General features: G+C 55.2%; 1 long non-coding RNA gene across 2 annotated transcripts; it reads right to left on the reverse strand.

The window, feature by feature from the left end:
- Positions 1 to 3,113: 3,113 nt before the first annotated feature.
- Positions 3,114 to 5,957, reverse strand: LOC112550166. Of its 2 annotated transcripts, none has more exons than XR_003093844.1 (3): positions 5,829 to 5,957; positions 4,751 to 4,908; positions 3,114 to 3,808 (listed from the first exon to the last, which is right to left on the reverse strand). It is a non-coding gene; the product is annotated as an uncharacterized LOC112550166 (long non-coding RNA). The 2 variants fall into 2 exon arrangements; XR_003093843.1 differs by lacking the exon at positions 5,829 to 5,957 and adding an exon at positions 5,001 to 5,075.
- Between the last annotated feature and the right edge of the window lie 178 nt (positions 5,958 to 6,135).

Below are 6,135 nucleotides of genomic sequence, written 5' to 3' on the forward strand. Positions count from 1 at the left end.
CTGCTGAGATGCATCTCTGGGTGTACCTGTTGGGTTCAAGTTGGCTTGAAGAGCTCCTGGGTCTCTGGAGCTGCATCGTTTCAGTCCCGTCATTGGTTTACATTTCTGCTCTTCCTTTCTCCCATCCCTCCCTGGTTGGTTGCAGGATCCCTGGCCATGATGGCACCCAGCTCTGCAAGCAGGGGCCATCACAGGCCCCTCACCCATGGGATGCCTCCTTTGCCTTTCGAGGGATGTAGTCCCTTCCCTTTTGCTCACTGCTGCTGTTTCCTTTGTTTCTATCTCAAACCCTCTGCAAGGCTCCATGGGGGTGTCTTTACTTCTGTACCAGTTGCACAGCTGGGTTCAGACCGTCACCTCTCTCCGTGGACGAGGAGCACCCAGGATGTCTTCCCTAGACCCGGCCTCAGCCTGGGGCACATCAGAACTTTTCTTAGCTCCTGTGTCCTGGAGTGAAGGTAGCAAAGGGGAGCTAGCGCAAAGAGCGGTATATTTGGTAGCCGTGTTGGTCTAAGACTCAAAGAAATGCAAAACTCCTAGAACTCCTGTTTCTAGTGTGAAGAGGGACATTGCTGCAACCCACCGGGGATTTTAAAGGAGGGGTAAAATGATCCTGCCTAGGGAAGCCCCAACATTTGGTCACGGGTATGGGGACAGGAGCATGAGGGAACCACTCCTATAGGTTTTGCATCAGTGGCACAGGGTTTGCGCAATACAATCTCAGGTGTGCAGACTCGGCGCATGGATGCACCCGAGTTGTGGGTGGGTGGGGAGGGGAGGCAGAAAAGTGCATACCGTGCAGGTGCTAGGTTGCAGAGCTGGCCAGAGGCCCCCACTGCGTTAGAGGTATGGTTTAGTAGGACAGCTTAGGGTCCTGATAGGAAACCTTTGCATAGCAAGCCCCCACCCCTCTGTCTGAGGTATGTGGGCAGGAGGGGGCAGAGATGCATCCCATAGCACGGTGTACGGAGGCTGCAAGCTGTCGGTGCACCCCCTTCCCCCAGCGCTCCCTTTGGGTGCTTGCTTCCACGGTTGTTCATAGTCCAGATAAGATTGCAAAGGAGGTACTGGCGGTATACCAGTGACAGTGAAAGAGCCTATTGAACAGGAAAAGCCTTTGGTAACTCCCTCCTCCAGCTGGAATGACCCCCATGCTCCTAGCAGGGAGCTCAGACTTAGATGGCCGCAGGATGGAGGCCGTTCTACTGGCGGGAAATGGAGAAGAAGCAATGGGCGGACGCAGGAGGACACCATGCTGCAGGAGACCGGAGCAAGGGTTACAGCCTGCATGCGACGGAGGCAATGCCCTGTGGAGCCTACAGCGATGCCGCTGCTCGGTACTTCTCTGGATTCATAATTCATGCTAATGTACTCGAGGGGCGAGGACTCTTCCGTGAATACTTAAGAGGTGAAAAGCTCCAGCTGCCCCTTGGAGCCAAGCCAGGCTTTGATGAGCCTCTTCAGGAAGCTGTTTGTCTTCCCTAGGGCAAGGCAGGGCTGGGCTGGGCTACTAGGAGCTCTTAGCACGAAGGAATTGTGCTACATGAAGCCAGGCCCTTGGGCTCTGCCCTGGAGCAGCTGGGGTGGTGCTTGTGTCCCTGGAGCCAGTCATTCGAGGGGCAAAGGGAGCTTGCCGTGGTATGGCTGCTCTTGGCTGAAGACTGCCATCTGACTAGACGGCAATCCAGTCCTGTCCGAGATGCCGTCCTGACCGGCAGGGCCGCTGGTACAGACGGAGATGTGTGGAAATGCTGAACAACGAGCCCTAACCCCTTCCCTACAGCCGATGAGCTGGGGAGCCTAGTCAGCCTCAAAGGGAAGACCCTGAATCCTACTCCCGAGGCAGCTGGCGGGAGCTACAGCAGTCAGAGGGCGCTGGGATGGCATCGTGGTTGAGAGGAAGCCTGATGGATGCTGCGAGGAAGGCGTGGGATCGGCAGCAGAGCTCCTTGCCTGGTCTGCAAACTGCGGGTGGGATTTGGGGCAACTTGCTCCCACGTCCTAGACCTCCCAAGGGGCCTACAGGCTTTGAGATGCCCCGGGGGTAGGAAGTGCAGGAGGTGATGCTGTCGGAAATGCGGCCAGCCGCTTGGACGCACCCGAGCCTGCCAACCAGCCCAGCCTGAACGGCTGCTATTCTCAGTCGTGCAGGATGACCCGTCATCTCCGGTCCCACGCGGTCCTTCTGCCCAGCTCTAGCAGCAGCAAGGCTGCCATGGGCTGAGAGCTGGAGCAACTGCACGTTGAAGAGAACTGAAACCAGGAAGGGGAGGAGGTTTCTAGCCGCTCTCGCAGGACCTGTGGCTGGGGCTGTCACGGAGCGGCGACCACACGGCCCCGATGCTAGCGCTATGCTCGCTTCCCCAGCCGGGCTTGTCGGCAGCAGTTTTGTCAACTCACAATCGCTGATGCTGCTGAGCCTCTGGAGCGTGTAGGCACCACACTGTGCCAGCGCTGGCTGCACGCCCAGCGCGCTGTAGTAAGGCATCCCCGAGGCAATGCAAAGCATTGTGGGATGTGGCAGCAGTGCATTGTGGGATACTGAGGCCGCCCAGCCGGAACAATGGGTGCTTGGCATCTCTGTTCACATGCCGTCCGGCTCTATTCACACGTGGGTAGTTCCCAAAGCACAAGGAGGTTTTCAAGGGCTGGATGAGATGCTACCTGTTTCCGTATTGCCAATATTGGTCATAATGTCCTCAACACACTGGATTCCTGTGTGACACCTCCAAGTCGATCTTGTGGCCCTAACGGTGCTGACACTGTGGTACCCTGTGGAGCCCTGGAGTGGATCTCAAGGGGCCCCGGGTGAGAGCGACTGCCCCAGAAGGCTATTAAAGTGCACGTAGCCCCCAGGTCTCACCCTTAGGAGCCAGGATCAGGGCCGCGAAGCCTAAACTTTGCCCCTGGTAGGGAGGAACTACCAGGAGGATCTAGGAGTTTGAAAGGGGAGGTGCAGATGCTGTGGCGCACCATCCCGCAGAGCACACCACACCACACATTTTTCTCCAGTCAAAAAGAAACTAGACGCTTTACTAATAAGTAGGGGCCTAGAGCTGTATAATTCAACTTAACACTGATGCCATTTAAGACTGAAATTAGGATTTATTAAGAGGGGATATATAAATAAGAGAGGAAAGTATCATCGTGCCCTTTTATAAATGCACACTGCATCCGCACCTTGAATCCTGTGCCCGGTTCTGGTCTCCCACACCTCGAAAAGGATATAGGAAAGCTAGAGGAGGTCCAGAGAAGGGCAACCAGGAGGATGAGGGGCATGGAGGGGAGGAGAGAGTAGAGAGGCCAGGCCTGTTCGGTTTAGAAGAGAGATGCTGAAGGGGGAACACGAGAAGGGTTTGCAAAATGCTAACTGGCAAAGTGGACGTCCATAGGGATTTATTCGTTACTAGCTCTCAATATAAGTATGAGGGGTTCACAAAAGGGATCCGGTAGGTTGTAAGTTTAAAACTAACACAAGGAAACTCTTTTTCCCCCAGTGGGCCATTAAAGGGTGGGACTTGTTGCCACCAGATGTGGTGGAAGCTGACAGTCTAGACAGATTCAAAAAGGGTTGAGCAAGTTCATGGAGGACAGGGGCAGCGGCCATTGAGAAAGGGGTGAAGGGCACGGCCTCCGAAGCAAGGGCCTTCATTGCTGGAGGCTGCAAGTAAGAGGAACAGTGAGGAAAAGCCCTGGTTATGCCCTGTTCACTCTCCCTTTCAGCATCCGCTCTCTGCCGCTGCCTGGCACGGGACTGGGCAAGAGGGACCTATGGTCCGACCCAGTCAGTGGCCATTCTTATGGTCTTCTGCAAAAAGAAATAGATAAAAACCTTTATGGGAATGTGCATTAATTTGCTATATCATATATTACATACACAAACACAACAAAGGAGGCAAAAATAATCCAAAGACGTTTCATTTGTCCTGAGTGGCTTTAATCCCAGCAGGAGCATTGGCACAGCCCAGTCCCCATCCCCAGCCTGGGCTGCAGCCAGCACCAAATGCCTCTGAGGGAGGCTCAGCTCCCAAATCCAGAGGAGAGGAGGGCATTTGGGACAGGCCAGGATCCTGGCGAGAAGCAGCAGGGCTGGAGCCTGGGGACAGCTCCAGGGTGGACCAGCTACAGGCCTGCCTTGTGCCTCCCGTGAGAAGCATGCCCCTTGAGATGGTCCCAGGGGCAGAGGTAGCATGCCCCCAGCGTCCTAATAGCACTTGGGGACCTCGCAGGCCCGAGCAGGAGGGCTTTGGAGGCTGCGTGGGGAGGAGGGGATAAAGATGTCTTTTGAGAATTAGGCTAGGACTTGTTACACTTGTGAGAGAGGCACCAGGCTGAGCGGAGCGGTAGGGGCAGCATCTGGTGGAAGAGACTGGTTCCTGTTGCTCCCAACCAGCTCTCATATATAGTCTGCTGGACTAAAACATTTCACAAAGTTTGCATCCAGTCTCCATCAGAGGCGCCCTTCAGGCCTGGGAAGGGGCTAGGGAACAGCCAGGTGAGGAGGAGCCTGACTTGGGATACAGGAGCCCTCCCAGCAAAGCTTTTCATCCCAGATCTCTCTCCGGCAGAGCATCCATCTCCCGTGCTGCAGGACTGTCCCCAAGCCCCATGTCCCTCCCAGGCTTGTTTGCTGCTTGGCTGTCCCCAGACTCTCTGCCTGCCGCACATGCTAGAGGAGGGAAAGATGCTTTCCCGTGTCGGTCTGAGCGGGGCCTGGAGAACGCAGAATTAAAACCAACTCCAAACTTACTGAAACTGCCCGTTGCAGTAGATCCCCTTTGCCGGTGCATGCCGTGTCCTTCCGCACCAGCACACGGGCTGTTTGATGCGAGTCTGCACCTGAGCGCAGGCCTAAATAGCCGAACAGGACGAAACCGGAGGTTGCGTCACTCCGATCCGCGACATGCACTGAAAAGGCGAGAACAAAATACGGTGAGATAAATGCAGCGCTGTCCGGAGCACCTGCAGGGCAACAGAGGGCAAGCGAGTGGGTGTTTTACCAGGCGTGAGTGGGTGTTTTACTGGCTGCACCGGGTGCAAACCTTGCCCGTGTCCTCCATCCAGTCTTGTCCTTTGCTTCCAAAGCGAGCAGTTAAATATTTCACGACAAGCCATTTCATGCTATGTGTTGCAAACGCACCCTGGGGCCCACGCCAGCAGGGCAGCAGCCAGCAGTTTCTAGCGCGCTTGACTACTTCTGGTCCTAATACGACGTGTCGCGTTCCTGTGCAGCAAGCCAGTTCCACCCCTGAGATGGCTGCATTTCAGCCATTCCTGTTCTGCAAAGTGCTGGGAGGCACTGGGCGAATGGCTTTGTATTGGAGCAGGAGGCTCTTGTTACTGTAATGCAGCCAGGAGCCAGGGCTTTAAGGAAGGGACGAGGCTGTTTCTTAGCAAGTACACCTGGGTCAAGGCATACCCAGCATCAATTTGTGATGCTATTACTAGGAGGCTCCCAAGCAACGTGTTTAATTTTCCCCTCTCTCGTGTGCTTCTCTGCCCAGGAGTGGTAAAGTCTGTGGGCTTAGGTAGAGCACTAAGAAAGCAAAACTCAACAGCATTGCATGCTGGAGCACAGCAGCTGCCCACCCGATCCTCCCTCCCATGTGTTTCATTAGGATGGATGTGCGCCGGGGACACACACAGATTATTAGACATCTCTTCTGCCTCAGTGCAGAGGAGCAGGCGAGGCAGCGAAACCTCAGCGTGTGCCCGGCAGTAATGTCGCCTGGGTCTGGTCGGCTGCTTTTGTGGGGGAGGGAAAATGACAGTCTTGGGTAAATACACATCTGGCCGGGATGCCTGGCTTTCTGCTCCATACTCATCACCTCTGGCTTTAGTCTTCAGCTGGCTGTGTGCAAACAGCTCCCAAATCCCTTTCTCCCCCGAGCCCTGGGGATGTAGCTGATGTCCAGGGAGGAATTTCCGAAGAGCAAACTGCTGGCAGCGGTGTCCGCGTCGCCACCCAACATCCACGTAAAGCAAAATGGACATTTTACGGCCCGGCGCCAGGGCTGGGGCCGAGTGGGAGTTAATGATTACGTGCAAAACTGCATCCTCTGAGTGTTTGCTTCATGTGGATATTGACCCATCTCGGGTTTGGTGTACGATCGTAAACCGCGGAGATGGAAAATT

The sequence above is a fragment of the Alligator sinensis genome, unplaced genomic scaffold (genome assembly GCF_000455745.1).
Source record: "Alligator sinensis unplaced genomic scaffold, ASM45574v1 scaffold228_1, whole genome shotgun sequence".
In the NCBI taxonomy this organism is placed as follows: Eukaryota; Metazoa; Chordata; order Crocodylia; family Alligatoridae; genus Alligator; species Alligator sinensis.